Below are 20,767 nucleotides of genomic sequence, written 5' to 3'. Positions count from 1 at the left end.
TCGGTACTGTATTTGTTAAGGAAGAGTTGAACATTTGTTTCAAATAACTTTATTGATTTTACGATTGAGAGCCAAACACATGAATACAATGATATCAGACTATCCTGTTTTGCACAATATTTCTCAACAAAGTGCGAAAGACGGCACTTTTTTGTTCTACCGATACTGTTACGGTTTTATCTGTCAGGTAGGTTCTCTTGGATTATTCGATAAAAAAACTGAAACCAAGTACAGTTTATTTACTGATAACGAAAATGTTTTTTTCTTCATCTCCAAGTTCCATGGTCAAGGTGGCCAGCTACATCGAGAGATAAGGCTAACTACAACATTAAACCACGTAAAATATAAAATTGCACATGTTTAATTTTCGTGAAAACAAAAACAAAGTATTTACATTAGTGACAAACAGTGATCTGATATAATCGTTCACAATGATCACTCATTAACTGATTACTAGATTAATCACCCATTTTACTTTAATTAATGTTGTGTTTTGAAAAACTGCTTCCAAGCTTGAGAGTCAATTTCAAGCTACTCATATGGCTTTCTGAAGTGTGTACTTTCTAAAAGTAAGGCCACGTGGAGCAAGCTACTGTGTCTCTCGAGGAGAATCAAACCTGATTTTAACATTACAAATTCAAGGACTTCCTGCTGATTCACCTCGGGGAGGGCCCGGCATGGCCAAGCGTGTTGAGGCGTGTGACTCATAATCTGTGGGTCGCGGGTTGGCATCCCTGTAGCGCTAACATACTCGCCCTCCCAGCCGTGAGGGCGTTATAATGATACGGTCAATCCCACTATTTGTTGGTAAATAGTATTTCAACTAGTCTTCCACTGCTACATTAGGGACTGCTAGTACACATAGCCCTCGAGTAGCTTTGTGCGAAATTCAAAAATAAACAAACAAACAGACTCACGTGGGGCATGGACCTCTTTATTACAATTTTTTTTTTATATTTATTCCTCATATCAGAGGTTGTTTGTTTGTTTTTAATCCAGTTTTTCCAAAGTATCAGGGAAATTACATCAGTACTTTATTGAATTATTTCTTCCTCTAGAAAGCTACTTAGATATCTAACTATTTGTCACTGGATGTTCAGTAAACGACGATTTCTTTGACCGAACTTATATATTAAAAACAAACAGTTTAATCATATATATACATAGATAGACAGATACTTCTTGAAACAAAAAATATACAACGTTGTGTTATTGTACTTCGTGAAAGTCAATTGGAATGTTTCAACTTTCCACACATCCATCAGATACTTGTTTGTTTAAGTACATTTTGACCTAAATCTAGTAGTCTGATCTGATGAAACTAAACCTTGCAGTATGGTCTGATGTACCTAAACCTAGTAGTCTGGTCTGATGTCACTAAACCTAGTAGTCTGGTATGATGTAACTAAACCTAACAGTATGGTCTTATGTAACTAAACCTAGTAGTCTGGTCTGATGTAACTAATCCTAGTAGTCTGGTCTGATGTCACTAAACCTAGTAGTCTGGTATGATGTAACTAAACCTAACAGTATGGTCTTATGTAACCAAACCTAGTAGTCTGGTCTGATGTAATTAAACCTAGTAGTCTGGTATGATGTAACTAAACCTAACAGTCTGGTATGATCTAACTAAACCTAGTAGTCTGGTCTGATGTACCTAAACCTAGTAGTCTGGTTGGTCTGATGTAACCAAACCTAGTAGTCTGATCTGATGTAACCAAACCTAGTAGTATGGTCTGATGTAACTAAACCTAACAGTATGGTCTGATGTAACCAAACCTAGTAGTCTGGTATGATGTAACTAATCCTAGTAGTCTGGTCGGTCTGATGTAACTAAACCTAGTAGTCTGATCTGATGTAACTAAACCTAGTAGTCTGATCTGATGTAACTAAACCTAGTAGTCTGGTATGATGTAACTAAACCTAACAGTATGGTATGATGTAACCAAACCTAGTAGTCTGGTCTGATGTAACTAATCCTAGTAGTCTGGTCGGTCTGATGTAACTAAACCTAGTAGTCTTATCTGATGTAACTAAACCTAGTAGTCTGGTCTGATGTAACTAAACCTAGTAGTCTGGTCTGATGTAACTAATCCTAGTAGTCTGGTATGACGTAACTAAACCTAGTAGTCTGGTCTGATGTAACTAAACCTAGTAGTCTGATCTGATGTAACTAAACCTAGTAGTCTGGTCTGATGTAACTTCAAACCTAGTAGTCTGGTCTGATGTAACTAAACCTAGTAGTCTGATCTGATGTAACTAAACCTAGTAGTCTGGTCTGATGTAACTAATCCTAGTAGTCTGGTATGACGTAACTAAACCTAGTAGTCTGGTCTGATGTAACTAATCCTAGTAGTCTGGTCTGATGTAACTAAACCTAATAGTCTGGTCTGATATAACTAAACATAGTAGTCTGATCTGATGTAACTAAACCTAGTAGTCTGGTCTGATTAACTAAACCTAGTAGTCTGGTCTGATGTAACTAAACCTAGTAGTCTGATCTGATGTAACTAAACCTAGTAGTCAGGTCTGATGTAACTAAACCTAGTAGTCTGATCTGATGTAACTAAACCTAGTAGTCTGATCTGATGTAACTAAACCTAGTAGTCTGGTCTGATGTAACTAAACCTAACAGTATGGTATGATGTAACTAAACCTAGTAGTCTGGTGTGATGTAACTACTCCTAGTAGTCTGGTCGGTCTGATGTAACTAAACCTAGTAGTCTGATCTGATGTAACTAATCCTAGTAGTCTGATCTGATGTAACTAATCCTAGTAGTCTGGTCGGTCTGATGTAACTAAACCTAGTAATCTGATCTGATGTAACTAAACCTAGTAGTCTGGTCTGATGTAACTAAACCTAGTAGTCTGGTGTGATGTAACTAAACCTAACAGTATGGTCTGATGTACCTAAACCTAGTAGTCTGGTCTGATGTAACTAAACCTAGTAGTCTGGTCTGATTAACTAAACCTAGTAGTCTGGTGTGATGTAACTAAACCTAACAGTATGGTCTGATGTACCTAAACCTAGTAGTCTGGTGTGATGTAACTAAACCTAGTAGTCTGGTCTGATGTACCTAAACCTAGTAGTCTGGTCTGATGTAAGTAAACCTAGTAGTCTGGTCTGATGTAACTAAACCTAGTAGTCTGGTGTGATGTAACTAAACCTAGTAGTCTGGTCTGATGTAACTAAACCTAGTAGTCTGGTGTGATGTAACTAAACCTAGTAGTCTGGTGTGATGTAACTAAACCTAGTAGTCTGGTCTGATTAACTAAACCTAGTAGTCTGGTGTGATGTAACTAAACCTAACAGTATGGTCTGATGTACCTAAACCTAGTAATCTGATCTGATGTAACTAAACCTAGTAGTCTGGTCTGATGTAACTAAACCTAGTAGTCTGGTGTGATGTAACTAAACCTAACAGTATGGTCTGATGTACCTAAACCTAGTAGTCTGGTCTGATGTAACTAAACCTAGTAGTCTTATCTGATGTAACTAAACCTAGTAGTCTGGTCTGATGTACCTAAACCTAGTAGTCTGGTCTGATGTAACTAAACCTAGTAATCTGATCTGATGTAACTAAACCTAGTAGTCTGGTCTGATGTAACTAATCCTAGTAGTCTGGTGTGATGTAACTAAACCTAGTAGTCTGGTCTGATTAACTAAACCTAGTAGTCTGGTGTGATGTAACTAAACCTAACAGTATGGTCTGATGTACCTAAACCTAGTAGTCTGGTCTGATGTAACTAAACCTTGAAGTATGGTCTTATGTAACTAAACCTAGTAGTCTGGTCTGATGTAACTAAACCTAGTAGTCTGGTCTGATGTAACTAAACCTAATAGTCTGATCTGATGTAACTAAACCTAGTAGTCTGGTCTGATGTAACTAAACCTAACAGTATGGTATGATGTAACTAAACCTAGTAGTCTGGTCTGATGTAACTAAACCTAACAGTATGGTATGATGTAACTAAACCTAGTAGTCTGGTGTGATGTAACTAAACCTAGTAGTCTGATCTGATTAACTAAACCTAGTAGTCTGATCTGATGTAACTAAACCTAGTAGTCTGGTCTGATTAACTAAACCTAGTAGTCTGGTGTGATGTAACTACTCCTAGTAGTCTGGTCTGATGTAACTACTCCTAGTAGTCTGATCTGATGTAACTAAACATAGTAGTCTGATCTGATGTAACTAAACCTAGTAGTCTGGTCTGATTAACTAAACCTAGTAGTCTGGTCTGATGTAACTAAACCTAGTAGTCTGGTGTGATGTAACTACTCCTAGTAGTCTGGTCTGATGTAACTACTCCTAGTAGTCTGATCTGATGTAACTACTCCTAGTAGTCTGATCTGATGTAACTAAACATAGTAGTCTGATCTGATGTAACTAAACCTAGTAGTCTGGTCTGATTAACTAAACCTAGTAGTCTGGTCTGATGTAACTAAACCTAGTAGTCTGGTCTGATGTAACTACTCCTAGTAGTCTGATCTGATGTAACTAAACATAGTAGTCTGATCTGATGTAACTAAACCTAGTAGTCTGGTCTGATTAACTAAACCAAGTAGTTTGGTCTGATGTAACTAAACCTAGTAGTCTGATCTGATGTAACTAAACCTAACAGTATGGTCTGATGTAACTAAACCTAGTAGTCTGGTCTGATGTAACTAAACCTTGCAGTATGGTCTTATGTAACTAAACCTAGTAGTCTGGTCTGATGTAACTAATCCTATTAGTCTGGTCGGTCTGATGTAACTAAACCTAGTAGTCTGATCTGATGTAACTAAACCCAGTTGTCTATTCTGATGTAACTAAACCTTGTAGTCTGATCTGGTATAACTAAAGCTAGTAGTCTGGTCTGATGTAAGTTTCTGTTTAAAGTAGTGTTTAGCAGTACATAATTATACTGCTGTTTATATTGGTAGACATTGTTTAGCAGTACATAATTATACTACTGTTTATATTGGTAGACATTGTTTAGCAGTACATAATTATACTGCTGTTTATATTGGTAGACATTGTTTAGCAGTACATAATTATACTACTGTTTATATTGGTAAACATTGTTTAGCAGTACATAATTATACTGCTGTTTATATTGGTAGACATTGTTTAGCAGTACATAATTATACTACTGTTTATATTGGTAGACATTGTTTAGCAGTACATAATTATACTACTGTTTATATTGGTAAACATTGTTTAGCAATACATATTTATACTTCTGTTTATATTGGTAGACATTGTTTAGCAGTACATAATTATACTGCTGTTTATATTGGTAGACATTGTTTAGCAGTACATAATTATACTACTGTTTATATTGGTAGACATTGTTTAGCAGTACATAATTATACTGCTGTTTATATTGGTAGACATTGTTTAGCAGTACATAATTATACTGCTGTTTATATTGGTAGACATTGTTTAGCAGTACATAATTATACTGCTGTTTATATTGGTAGACATTGTTTAGCAGTACATAATTATACTGCTGTTTATATTGGTAGACATTGTTTAGCAGTACATAATTATACTTCTGTTTATATTGGTAGACATATTTACTCACACATTTATGTACAGGGTGGTACAAAATAACGAACACACACTTTGTATTTTAAATAGTTATTGCACCGAAGAAATATAATTTTGCTCTGTACACAAGTGAGCATGTCAAAAGGACTGCAATGGTTTTCCTGTGTTAAACATTGAAAATGTCCTATATTTACGACAAATCGTACACAAGAACGTTCCGAAACGGAATGGCATACAGTGGTACAGCATGATAGTTGAGATTTTCCATATTTCCTGCAAGTGTTTGAGGCTTAGCACCTGTCAACCTCCCAGTCTTTCAGAGGTGTAAGGCCAGGTGGTATTGCAGGATAATTTTAAGTGGTTTTACGACAATATATCTCACCCTAGGAAACACATCTATGTTATGATGTTGTCGTGACGTCATGGTGAAAGTATATCTCGGTCTTATGGCGGGAACAACAGATAATTATTACTATTACAGTATCATTAAAATGAATGGCAAAACAATGACAGCATTTGTCCCAGTGGTACAGCAATACGTCTGGGACTCACACTACTAGAAACCGGGTTTCAATACCAGTGGTGGGCAGAGCACAGGTAGCCCATTGTATAGCCTTGTATTTGATTTTAAACAATCACTCAATCAACAATGCAAACTTATTTGCGTACAAACATAAGATGACCCTACAGGTGTCGTTTCCACATACTCACTTGTGTACAGAGTAAAGTTTTGTTTTCATTTAGTACAATAAGTATTAAAAAGGTAAACAACTTTAACATGTTTATCTTGAATCACTCTTTACTTGGTGTTCTTATAGTTTTTATAACGTTAAGAGGGTTTGTTTTTGTTTTCTGAATTTCGTGCAAAGCTGCACGACGGATGCGAGGGCTAGCCGTCCCTAATTTAGCACAAATGGCAGCTAGTCATTACCACCTCTTGGGCTACTACTTTACCAACGAATAATAGGATTGACAGAAACGTTATAACGCCCCCACGGCTGAAAGGATGAGCATGTTTGTTGCGATGGGGATTTGAACCCGCGACCCTCAGATTACGAGCCGAACGCCTTAAACAACCTGGCTATGCTGGTCCTTAACGTTACGAATATTACACACTGGTCATATTATACCAAAGCTGATAGAGAGATAAAAAACTGATTGGAATACTCATATAAACACAGTTTCACCTTTTGGAATTAATCTCGGAATCAATGATCTACAATTATTAATTTAATCTCGGAACCAGTGATCTACAATTATTAATTTAATCTCTGTCAGAAAAACTATTTTCATTCCTTGTTCATTTCTTTCATATAGTGTGAACCCTAATTCTTTTAAAACTTACTATTTACTTAAAACAATTTTTATACCTCTTCGTATAAATCAATTATCTTAACATCGTATCAGTCTTCAGGTGTCCACTTTATTTTACTTATACACGTAAATATAGTATTATTAGTTTCTTTTTGAACCACATCTAAAGTAACTTATCCCTAATACATTTTAACATAACACTCTTGTCGTTGGTAACACCGTGCCGAAAATAGCACACACAAATAACAGTTCATGGCAAAATATATTAAACATTTCGTGGAAGACCAGATGACCTTCATGACGTCATTCAACGCCTTCTATATATCATTCATTCAATCACGTCCAGTCTGCCTCTGAAGAAAAGCTCTTAGGTCACAGTGTTGTTATTATTTGGTTTCAAGACTTCTGGAACCTACATGTTTTTTTTTTTTGACATCATGAATTTTATGACTGCATGTGTATACCTTATCAGATTTATAGACAATATTTGAAATTTAAAACAGATTTGCAGTCATCTTATCAGTTACTTACGAACTCCACAAGAAAAAGATAAACATTTTATGAATACTTTTATCATCTGCTTTATGAAAACTCCCAAAGTTTGTTATGCAAGGATATATATACTCTGTAAAAGAAAATAACTAAAGCTTTGTTATTTCACCACCAGATGACGCCGGACGAAGGATAAGTATATCTGGTTTACAAGAACAGTATTTACAAGCTCATCAATGGCTCTGAAACTTTTCATACGGTCAGAGCTTATGCAAAGCACACATATGTCAGTATAAGTTACATCATCAATTGGTGCTAAAAAGAAAAATAGCCACTGTGTTTTCTTACTGCCAGGTGTCGCTAATTGGTTTGGTTTGAACTTCGCGCAAAGATACTCAAGGGCTATCTGCGCTAGTCAAATTCAGCAGTGTAAGACTAGAGAAAAGGCAGAAAGTCATCACCACCAACCGCCAACTTTCGGGATGCTCTTTGACCAACGAATAGCGGGATTGACCGTCATTTTATAACGCCCCCACGGCTGAAAGGGCGAGCATGTTTGGTGCGACGGGAATTCGAACCCGTGATCCTCAGATTACGAGTCGAACGCTTTAACCCACCTGGCTATGTCGGGCCAGGTGTGGTTGAAAATATTATTACATTGTATTTGCTGAGCATATTTTACACGTAACAAAACTAATACAGTCATAATATTGTTAAAATTTAGATTGGTAAACAAGTATGGGAAAGTTTACAAATAAACAGACGTTTTGATGTCACGTTTTGTGAACAAAAGAAGGTAGAACGTCTTGTCTCCCTCTAGTACAGAGATAATTCTATGAATTTACAACGCTAAAATCAGGGATTCGATTCCCCTTGGTGGACTCAGGTGATAACCTGATATGGCCTTGTTATAAGAAAACACGCACACACTATAACGTCTTTAATCAATTATTTCGAAATGTACAAATATGTAACCATTCATACACCAAAACCTGTATAAAATTTCTGGTTTTCATCTACAAATTACGACACCAATTTAATAGTATTCGCTTATATCACAAATGAAATTAATCGACACATTTTCCAAAAAAGTCAGAAGAATATTCGGTTAATATATAAAAGCGCCGCCTGGTGAGGTTTTATCATACTAAATTTTTCGGTGTATGTTAAACGGTATGGTACATTTTATATTATAAACTAAATAGAAATAAACTTGTTCTGCTCAGAACAATAGAATATTTTTTTCAAGCAGGTATAATAAAGAAAACCACAAAAGTGTATGTTGAGGGATGAATTATTTAACGTTATGACTAATCTGTATATATTTAACGTTATGACTAATCTGTGTATATTTAACGTTGTGACTTATCTGTGTATATTTAACTTTCTGCCTAATCTGTATATAGTGAACGTTATGACTAATCTGTGTATATTTAACGTTATGACTAATCTGTATATATTTAACGTTATGACTAATCTGTGTATATTTAACGTTATGACTTATCTGTGTATATTTAACGTTATGACTTATCTGTGTATATTTAACGTTATGACTAATCTGTGTATATTTAACGTTGTGACTTATCTGTGTATATTTAACGTTATGACTAATCTGTGTAAAGTTAACGTTATGACTTATCTGTGTATATTTAACGCTATGACTAATCTGTGTATATTTAACGTTGTGACTTATCTGTGTATATTTAACGTTATGACTAATCTGTGTAAAGTTAACGTTATGACTTATCTATGTATAGTGAACGTTATGACTAATCTGTGTATATTTAACGTTATGACTAATCTGTGTATATTTAACGTTATGACTAATCTGTATATATTTAACGTTATGACTAATCTGTGTATATTTAACGTTATGACTTATCTGTGTATATTTAACGTTATGACTAATCTGTGTATATTTAACGTTGTGACTTATCTGTGTATATTTAACGTTATGACTAATCTGTGTAAAGTTAACGTTATGACTTATCTATGTATAGTTAACGTTATGACTTATCTGAGTATATTTAACATTATGACTTATCTGTGTATAATTAACGTTATGACTAATCTGCTATATTTAACGTTATGACTTATCTGTGCATATTTAAAGTTATGACTTATCTGTGTATAATTAACGTTATGACTAATCTGTTTATATTTAACGTTATGACTTATCTGTGTATATTTAACGTTATGACTAATCTGTGTATATTTAACGTTATGACTTATCTATGTATATTTAACGTTATGACTAATCTGTGTATGTTTAACGTTATGACTTATCTGTCATTTTAAAATTCTGTTAATCATTAGACTACAAAGAAATGTTAATATATTCTAAATTAAAAACAGAAATCACAGACGCAAACATTTCCTTTTCAAGTAAAATATCTTGTCATTCAGTTATTGTAGCTATTGCCCAACGTTGTTTCAGGGCAATAGAATTTGGGATTTAATTAATTGCCCTATCTGCTTCTAAAATAATACAGAATGTTCCTAGAACGAGGCAGGAGCAGTCCATTAAAACTTATTACATAACTTTTGTATTAAATACCCTTAAACAATAGTTATTTATATTTACATATATATATATTATTCATAAATTATTTATGTTGAATATTATATAGCACTTTGATAATTGTCAGACAGTACCTTAACACTATTTATATTTTCGTTTTCTAGTTTTATATGATTTTTCTTTCAGTCAATAGTGTACTCCGTCATCTCCTAGACTAGGCATGGCCAGGTGGTTAAGGTGCTCGACTCGTAATCTGAGGGTCGTGGGTTCGAGTCTCCGTCACACTAAAAATGCTCGTCCTTTTAGCCTTGCGGGCGTTATTATATGACGATCAATCCTACTATTCGTTAGCAAAAGAGTAACCCAAGAGTTGGCGGTGGGTGGTGATGACTAGCTGCCTCTTCTCTAGTCTTACACTGCCAAATTAGGGACGACTAGCGCAGATAGCCCTTGTTTAAATTTGAGCGAAATTCAAAACAAACCAAACCTTTTGTTGAAACATTTATTTCGCTCGGGTGGCTATATACCTTCATAAAACTAGGATAATATAATTATTCATTTTAAACGGTACATTACTTTGACCCAATAGCATCTTAGGAATTCCAAGAGAGGTAATGTTCTCACCAATATTATAACTCGAACAAGATAACATACTATTGTAAGTTGTAATTTTAATATTATAATTTAACTGTTAGCTCGCGGGGGCTGCGAGTCATAGGTACGGCTTTACGATTCAAAGATTTAGTAATATTGGTCCAGAGAGTTCTAGAGATTTTAGTCAAGTTTTCTAGTATCTTCGAAGGTAGATTATAAATGTGTCTCCAGTAGGAGATGGTGAGTTATTTCTAGCAGTTAGAATAAATTAATCCGAGTACTTTTATTGAATTATCTATATCGTTAGCTATGGCGCATATTGAGTTACTTTAAATAACTTTGTTTTCCATTAGTATAGACAAGTGAGCGTGGATGTGAACGTGGCTTACAACCTACCGAACGTAGCTTACAACCTACCATCCTACTTAATCTTGTAGAGACGTTAAAGAAAGAATTATTATTTTTTTTTGTCGTTGCGTGGACTGAATTATTTACATCAGGTAATCTCTAAGTGTCCACCATTGAAAGAACAACGTTACAGTTATGTTAACTAAAGCATTGATTTTTTATCTCGGTTGTAATAGCGGGTTGAAGTGTTCCACAGTTGTTAAAATTATTATCGGCTTTATACTGATGTTAACAGCATACGAACTAAGGTCATCTTAGGCGTTACCATCAAAACTCTGGGTGTATTGTACGGTCTTATTTTATGCCAACGATAGCAGATACACAACCTACGGCAGTCGTAACTTGAGAGGCACTCGTCAAAACCGCGAAGACCTTGTACTGTTCAAATAATGACAGTGTATTCACTACCAATTCCAGAAGTGAAGACCTTGTACTGTTCAAATAATGACAGTGTATTCACTACTAATTCCAGAAGTGAAGACCTTGTACTGTTCAAATAATGACAGTGTATTCACTACTAATTCCAGAAGTGAAGACCTTGTACTGTTCAAATAATGACAGTGTATTCACTACTAATTCCAGAAGTGAAGACCTTGTACTGTTCAAATAATGACAGTGTATTCACTACTAATTCCAGAAGTGAAGACCTTGTACTGTTCAAATAATGACAGTGTATTCACTACTAATTCCAGAAGTGAAGACCTTGTACTGTTCAAATAATGACAGTGTATTCACTACCAATTCCAGAAGTGAAGACCTTGTACTGTTCAAATAATGACAGTGTATTCACTACCAATTCCAGAAGTGAAGACCTTGTACTGTTCAAATAATGACAGTGTATTCACTACCAATTCCAGAAGTGAAGACCTTGTACTGTTCAAATAATGACAGTGTATTCACTACTAATTCCAGAAGTGAAGACCTAGTACAGTTCAAATAATGACAGTGTATTCACTACTAATTCCAGAAGTGAAGACCTTGTACTGTTCAAATAATGACAGTGTATTCACTACTAATTCCAGAAGTGAAGACCTTGTACTGTTCAAATAATGACAGTGTATTCACTACCAATTCCAGAAGTGAAGACCTTGTACTGTTCAAATAATGACAGTGTATTCACTACTAATTCCAGAAGTGAAGACCTAGTACTGTTCAAATAATGACAGTGTATTCACTACTAATTCCAGAAGTGAAGACCTTGTACTGTTCAAATAATAACAGTGTATTCACTACTAATTCCAGAAGTGAAGACCTTGTACTGTTCAAATAATGACAGTGTATTCACTACTAATTCCAGAAGTGAAGACCTTGTACTGTTCAAATAATGACAGTGTATTCACTACTAATTCCAGAAGTGAATACCTTGTACTGTTCAAATAATAACAGTGTATTCACTACTAATTCCAGAAGTTAATACCTTGTACTGTTCAAATAATGACAGTGTATTCACTACTAATTCCAGAAGTGAAGACCTTGTACTGTTCAAATAAAGACAGTGTATTCACTACTAATTCCAGAAGTGAATACCTTGTACTGTTCAAATAATGACAGTGTATTTACTGCTAATTTCAGAAGTAAAATATTTACTGAAAACAACGTTTTTGTGTTGCTCCTTCATTAGGATCTTCCTGTTTGTTTCCTATAATCCTGCCATAAGACTTTACATTTTCCATCCATGTACATCTGACTTCCATTTACGTATGCTCAAGACATTTTGACTTCAGGTACTTTATCTGGTATTCATCCTATAAAGTGGAAATGGGCCCGGCATGGCCAGGTGGGTAAGGCGCTTGACTCGTAATCTGAGAGTAGCGGGTTCAAATTCCTGTCGCACCAAACATTCTCGCCCTTTTAGCCGTGGGGGCGTTATAATGAATGCAGTCAATCCCAGTATTTGTTGTTAATAGAGTAGCCCAAGAGTTGACGGTGGTTGGTGATGACTAGCTGCCTTTCCTCTAGTCTTACACTGCTATATTAGGGGCGGCTAGCGCAGATAGCCCTTGTGTAGCTGTGCGCGAAATTCAAAAGGCAAACAAACAAAGAGTAATAGCTGGAATACAACTGAGAAAAGAACAGGTTTAAGTATAATGCAAAAATGTTGGCTACAGTAATGATCTACCATCTGTAGTCAGCCATGATCAGAGTTTTAACTGTCAGATTCTGTTTAAACTCAGTTTGGTAAATCAGGCGCTGTCTTTGTGGACTCTTCTACATGGTTATTGTACCCTCAAGATAGGATGAACGTTAGATATCAAGATCGGTTACCCTATTTTTATATCTGTAATACATACACATATATCACTTATTTTATGTTACTAGTGAAATGAACACCTGTTACGTATGTATCTGGTTTATTCAGAATCACCTACAGAAGTTGTAATATTTTCAAACTAGACCAAAAACTCGAATTGTTAACTATTCTTCTTTCATGTAATACTATCAATAAAAAATACCACATCTTTTATTAACACTTGTTTGGCCAGTTAGTTAAAAGTTCTCTGTGGGTGTTTTAATAAAAAAAACCAACATGCGCTTCGTTTTCCTATTAAACATCACTAAATGTCTTCTATCGTTTTCTTCTTATACATCAATAAGTGTCTTCTATCGTTTTCCTGTTATACATCATTAAATGTCTTTTATTGTTTTCCTGTTATATATCATTAAGTGTCTTCTATCGTTTTCCTCTTATACATCATTAAGTGTCTCCTATAGTTTTCCTCTTATACATCATTAAGTGTCTTCTATCGTCTTCCTCTTATACATCATTAAGTGTCTTCTATCGTTTTCATCTTATACATCATTAAGTGTCTCCTATTGTTTTCCTGTTATACATCATTAAGTGACTTCTATCGTTTTCCTGTTATACATCATTAAGTGTCTTTATCGTTTTTTTCTTATACATCATTAAGTGTCTCCTATTGTTTTCATGTTATACATCATTAAGTGTCTTCTATCGTTTTCCTCTTATACATCATTAAATGTCTTTTATTGTTATACATCATTAAGTGTCTTTTATTGTTTTCCTCTTATACATCATAAAGTGTCTTTTATTGTTTTCCTCTTATAAATCATAAAGTGTCTTCTATCGTTTTCCTGTTATACATCATTAAATGTCTTTTATTGTTTTCCTGTTATACATCATTAAGTGTCTTCTATCGTTTTCCTGTTATACATCATTAAATGTCTTTTATTGTTTACCTGTTATACATCATTAAAAGTCTTTTATTGTTTACCTGTTATACATCATTAAAAGTCTTTTATTGTTTACCTGTTATACATCATTAAATGTCTTTTATTGTTTTTCTCTTATACATCATTAAGTGTCTTCTATCGTTTTCCTCTTATACATCATTAAGTGTCTTTTATTATTTTCCTCTTATACATCATTAAGTGTCTTCTATCGTTTCCCTGTTATACATAATTAAATGTATTTTATCGTTTTCCTCTTATACATCATTAAGTGTCTTCTATCGTCTTACTTCTATACATCATTAAGTGTCTTCTATCGTCTTCCTTTTATATCTCATTAAGTGTCTTCCATCGTTTTCATCTTATACATCATTAAGTGTCTTTTATCGTTTTCCTGTTATACATCATTGTCTTCTATCGTTTTCCTCTTATACATCATTATGTGTCTTCTATCGTTTTCCTCTTATACATCATTAAGTGTCTTCTATCGTTTTAATCTTATACATCATTAAGTGTATCCTATTGTTTTCATGTTGTACATCATTAAATGTCTTCTATCGTTTTCCTGTTATACAACATTAAGTGTCTCCTATCGTTTTCCTCTTATACATCATTAAGTGCATTCTATCGTTTTCATCTTATACATCATTAAATGTCTTTTATTGTTATACATCAGTAAGTGTCTTCTATCATTTTCCAGGTATACATCACTATGTATCTTCTATAGTTTTCCTGTTATACATCATTAAGTGTCTTTTATTATTTTCCTCTTATACATTATTAAGTGTCTTCTATCGTTTCCCTGTTATACATCATTAAATGTATTTTATTGTTTTCCTGTTATACATCATTAAGTGTCTTCTATCGTTTTCCTCTTATACATCATTAAGTGTCTCCTATTGTTTTCCTCTTATACATCATTAAGTGTCTTCTATCGTCTTCCTCTTATACATCATTAAGTGTTTTCCATCGTTTTCCTCTTATACATCATTAAGTGTCTTCTATCGTTTTCATCTTATACATCATTAAGTGTATCCTATTGTTTTCATGTTATACATCATTAAGTGTCTTCTATCGTTTTCCTCTTATACATCATTAAGTGTCTCCTATCGTTTTCCTCTTATACATCATTAACGTCTTCTATCGTTTTCCTCTTATACATCATTAAGTGTCTTTTATTGTTTTCCTGTTATACAAGTGTCTTCTATCGTTTTCCTGTTATACATCATTAAATGTCTTTTATTGTTTACCTGTTATACATCATTAAATGTCTTTTATTGTTTTCCTCTTATACATCATTAAGTATCTTCTATCGTTTCCCTGTTATACATCATTAAGTGTGTTCTATCGTTTTTCTCTTATACATCATTAAGTGTCTTCTATCGTTTTCCTGTTATACATCATTAAGTGTATTTTATGGTTCTCCTGTTATACATCATTGTCTTCTATTGTTTTCCTGTTATACATCATTAAATGTCTTTTATTGTTTACCTGTTATACATCATTAAATGTCTTTTATTGTTTTCCTCTTATACATCATTAAGTGTCTTCTATCGTTTTCCTCTTATACATCATTAAGTGTGTTCTATCGTTTTCCTCTTATACATCATTAAGTGTCTTCTATCGTTTTCCTGTTATACATCATTAAGTGTATTTTATGGTTTTCCTGTTATACATCATTGTCTTCTATTGTTTTCCTGTTATACATCATTGAGTGTCTTCTATCATTTTCCAGGTATACATCACTATGTATCTTCTATAGTTTTCCTGTTATACATCATTAAGTGTCTTTTATTATTTTCCTCTTATACATTATTAAGTGTCTTCTATCGTTTCCCTGTTATACATCATTAAATGTATTTTATTGTTTTCCTGTTATACATCATTAAGTGTCTTCTATCGTTTTCCTCTTATACATCATTAAGTGTCTCCTATTGTTTTCCTCTTATACATCATTAAGTGTCTTCTATCGTCTTCCTCTTATACATCATTAAGTATTTTCCTTCGTTTTCCTCTTATACATCATTAAGTGTCTTCTATCGTTTTCATCTTATACATCATTAAGTGTATCCTATTGTTTTTGTGTTATACATCATTAAGTGTCTTCTATCGTTTTCCTCTTATACATCATTAAGTGTCTCCTATCGTTTTCCTCTTATACATCATTAAGTGTCTTCCATCGTTTTCATCTTATACATCATTAAATGTTTTTTATTGTTATACATCATTAAGTGTCTTCTATCGTGTTCCTTTGATACATCATTAACGTCTTCTATCGTTTTTCTCTTATACATCATTAAATGTCTTTTGTTGTTTTCCTGTTATACATCATTAAGTGTCTTTTATTGTTTTCCTCTGATATATCATTAAGTGTCTTCTATCGTTTTCCTCTTATACATCATTAAGTGTCTTCTATCGTTTTCCTCTTATACATCATTAAGTGTCTTCTATCGTTTTCCTGTTATACATCATTAAGTGTATTTTATGGTTTTCCTGTTATACATCATTGTCTTCTATCGTTTTCCTGTTATACATCATTGTCTTCTATTGTTTTCCTGTTATACATCATTAAGTGTCTTCTATCATTTTCATGTTATACATCATTAAGTGTCTTCTATCGTTTTCATGTTATACATCATTAAGTGTCTTTTATTGTTTTCCTCATATACATCATTAAGTGTCTTTTATTGTTTTCCTCATATACATCATTAAGTGTCTTCTATCGTTTTCCTCTTATACATCATTAAGTGTGTTCTATCGTTTTCCTCTTATACATCATTGTCTTCTATCGTTTTCCTGTTATACATCATTAAGTGTATTTTATGGTTTTCCTGTTATACATCATTGTCTTCTATAGTTTTCCTTTTATACATCATTAAGTGTCTTTTATTGTTTTCCTGTTATACATCACTAAGTATCTTCTATAGTTTTCCGGTTATACATCACTTAGTGTCTTCTAAACGTACCTCAGTTATCGAACACTGTTTTTCTGTTCGCGATGTTATATTATCAATCCATAGAAGTTTCTAACTCAACTATATGATAGTAAATAGTGATTAACTTTGTAGATTTTAACTGATGTAGTGGTAGGAACGTGACATGAAATTCACATGAAATGTTTATGGAACAAGCTGTCTGCTCTTTATACACCATGGAGAACCGAATCATGTATTTTATCGACGTGAACCCTTGATATGACTGTTTAACCAGACGAGAACAGCCAAAAGTTGATACTCTTTCAGGCAAATATTTTTGTGGTGTGTGAAACCGAAAGTAGCAATATTAAGTTAACTAAATGTGAAATCTAGGAACGGAGATCTGAAGGTTCATGTTTGTATTATTTTGAACGATTTATAATTGTATCGCATAATAACGTCGACGCTGCGATCGCTTTTATTCAAGCTTGTATTTCAATAAATATCGATTTAAGAATAGAAAACTGATCCTTAATTTGAAAACATGGTGTCGAGAGTAGCCTAGTGATTAGTATACTCCGTTTGTGAATCCCAAAGATTTATGGTTTGCGTCTTGTTACTGGGAGAGAGCGAGAAAACTTTCCGCTCTGTTCTACCTATCCTTTACAGTAATTTTGATTTAAAATCTTTCAGACCGCAAAGAGAACAGGAAGATGATAGGGGGCGCTCAGAAACAGTTGTTCCTTTTCAGTCCCAAGCGCGAAATTAAGGTTACCGTTCGCATAAATAAATCTTAAGGGCGTATAGCGGATGGCACAATGCTTACCAAAGTTTTCTTAGAATTAATTATTATGAAAGCATATTTATGACTTATTACTAATTAGAGCGGATTGAATAAGTGACTAAACTTTCTGTAGCATCCGAGGAAAGCGAAGGGAGAGAAGACCTTTTGTTAGTTTTATTACATCAAACCACATCTGGTCATCTGCTGAGTCTACCGAAGGGAATCGATACCCTGATTTTAGCGTTGTAAATCCGTAGATCCTAGGAAGAGAAGAGACCGAAATATTTCCGTCCTTCTAGTCGCCTACTCTAGTACAAAATTAGAGACTTCTATGGTAACTCTTTTTGTAAATTGGTGCACAGTGTAGTTATTCGCGAAAATTCTGAGCGGTATCACTAAGAGTTCCCACACCTTAACCTGTGGATGCGTTATAAGAGTTATAGTCATTCCTTTAGCATATGGTCGGTGATAGAGCGCTTTTGTCCGGCTTCTTCCTCTCTCTGCAACGTCCTACATGGCCAAATGTTTAAGGCACTCGACTTGTAATCCGAGGATCGCGGGTTCGAATCCACATCACACCAAACATGTTCGCCCTTTCAACCGTGGGGGCGTTATAATGTGACGGTCAATCCCACTATTCGTTGGTAAAAGTGTAGCCCAAGAGTTGGCGGTGGGTGGTGATGACTAGCTATCTTCCTCTTAGTCTTACACTGCTAAATTAGGTACGGCTAGCACAGATAGCCATCGTGTAACTCTGCTAGAAATTGAAAGCAAACAAACCAAACCAAATCTCTCTCTGGTCAGTGGTTCAGTAGCAGATACGGTGATGAGCGATATAAACCCTAAAGACAAATAAAAAAACACAGATCAAACAAGTATTTCACTTTTCATACAGACAAGGTGAATTACTGAATATCCACTACACTTAGAGGCCTCAACGATCAAGATACAAATAGTTATATAGTTTTACAATAGAGTGGAAAACGTAGAATATTTGACCAGAAAAATTTTTTTTGCGAATATCTCTTCCCAATGAATAGTCTTACTGACGGAAAAACAACAAATAAATAAAATTTTAATTTTGTTAATATTGTTCTAGCCGAATGCGGTTTGTGTTCGATACACGTGACAAACTAGATGTGTGGTGAGACTGTCTGAGAATAATCACTACCATTCTTGTCGCTAGAGGGGTGCAGAAAGAGTTTTACTGGTTTCAGAGATGAATAGCTGAATCAAACCCCCGCTGGAGCGTACTTTCACACCATATGGAAATAGTATTGTGTGTAGCGCAGTTTTCTGTGGGCCAATTTCTGGTAAACAACATACGTTCTACCTATAGGGCGCAGAAGGGCAACCATTGTATACATTTAAAGTTTGTTGAAAGAGAAGAGTTAGCTCGCGGGACACGTTTTGTAGCTTCTGCCCCATCCTTAGCACGTGCGGGCACTGTCCTATTAAACTCACTAGAAGCAGGAGCACGTGCAAGCCAAGCTTTGATCCGAATAAATAAGAAAGAAAGCTCGAGGATCGTGACGACACGACACGTGAAAATAAATCTCTCATCTTCTAATTATAAAGGACGAGACAGAAGTCCGAAGATTCTGAGTTGTTTGTGGAGTTTATTAATGATTTGATCTTGTCGAAATAGCCCCAGAGGTGTGTTTATTTGTAGCCCTGCACGTGGTGGGAACTTTTCCATACAGGGTCGTGGGTTATTAACTAATGATAATGAAGTTGAGCCGTCCATCTGGATTAGCGAGACAAGTCACAACGAGAAAGTGGACTTCTCTTTAATGGAGAGATAGTGGAACAAAACAACCATATTACTAAGGGAATCAAACTATTTTATCTGGCATGGAAAATTATACAACAGTTCATTTGTTTCTTCAACCATTCAAAATAAATACAATTACCAAAACCAGATAACCATTTACAATAAAAAATAACAACCAACTTTGAAATATTTTCACTGCGAAATATTCTGTTAAAGTTTATATTGATTCCAGAAATGATCAGTGAAATTATTTCAAAATAAAGTATTTTAGAAATTGGGATCCATAAGTCCGACTTAATTACGTGACTATAGCGAATATGTCACTCTGAATTGTTAGATTAGTTAAATAAAATAGTTTGTCAATTATCTGGTTCGTCAACTGGTAAGGAGACAGTAGGAATAAAAATGACTAATTTGTTTGACATCCGTGAATTTGAGATTAGGTCTAAATACTGCTACGTGATGGTACATCTAGTAAATGAAAAGTGGAACAAGAAGTGACTGGTTAATATAAGATTTATGAATCTTAATTTAGACCCACAGATGGGACATACATTATCTATTTGATAAAGAGACAGTAGAATCAAAAGTGGCTTATGCCCTGTGTTACATCTATTAAATGAACTTATGTCTAGAGATGGTAATGCGACTACGTTGTTTGGTTAAAGTAACAGTAGAATTAAAGTGGCTTATGTCCTGCGTTACATCTATTAAATGAACTTAGGTCTAGAGATGGCAATGTAGATACACTGTATGGTTAAAGGAACAGTAGAATTAAAGTGACTTATATCCTGTGTTACATCTAGTATTTGAACTTAGGTCTAGAGATGGCAATGTGGATACACTGTCTGGTTAAAGGAACAGTAGAATTAAAGTGACTTATATCCTGTGTTACATCTAATACTTGAACTTAGATCTACAGATGACAATGTAGAATGCTTTGGTTGGGGAAGGAGACAGTGGAAGTGACCATTATCTCGTAATTTATAAATATATATTATTTTGAGCCAAACCTAAAGATCGAAAATATTAATACCGAGAACTACATTTGTTAATATGAGTTTAGATATAAAGAAGCCCACGTAAGTATTTAATTTGGCAAGGAGGCCGCCTGTAATATTACACTATGCTATAGGAGTTTGTGTTTTATTGTTTCACCCATGTCTATATTCCCTTTAGCCTTGCTGTCTCCTGTACATGGTTACCAAGAAATAGAACCTTGACTGTAAAAGTTTACTTAAC

Source organism: Tachypleus tridentatus, chromosome 2, assembly GCF_004210375.1.
Source record: "Tachypleus tridentatus isolate NWPU-2018 chromosome 2, ASM421037v1, whole genome shotgun sequence".
Taxonomy (NCBI): domain Eukaryota; kingdom Metazoa; phylum Arthropoda; class Merostomata; order Xiphosura; family Limulidae; genus Tachypleus; species Tachypleus tridentatus.
This window is presented reverse-complemented; position numbering follows the sequence as displayed.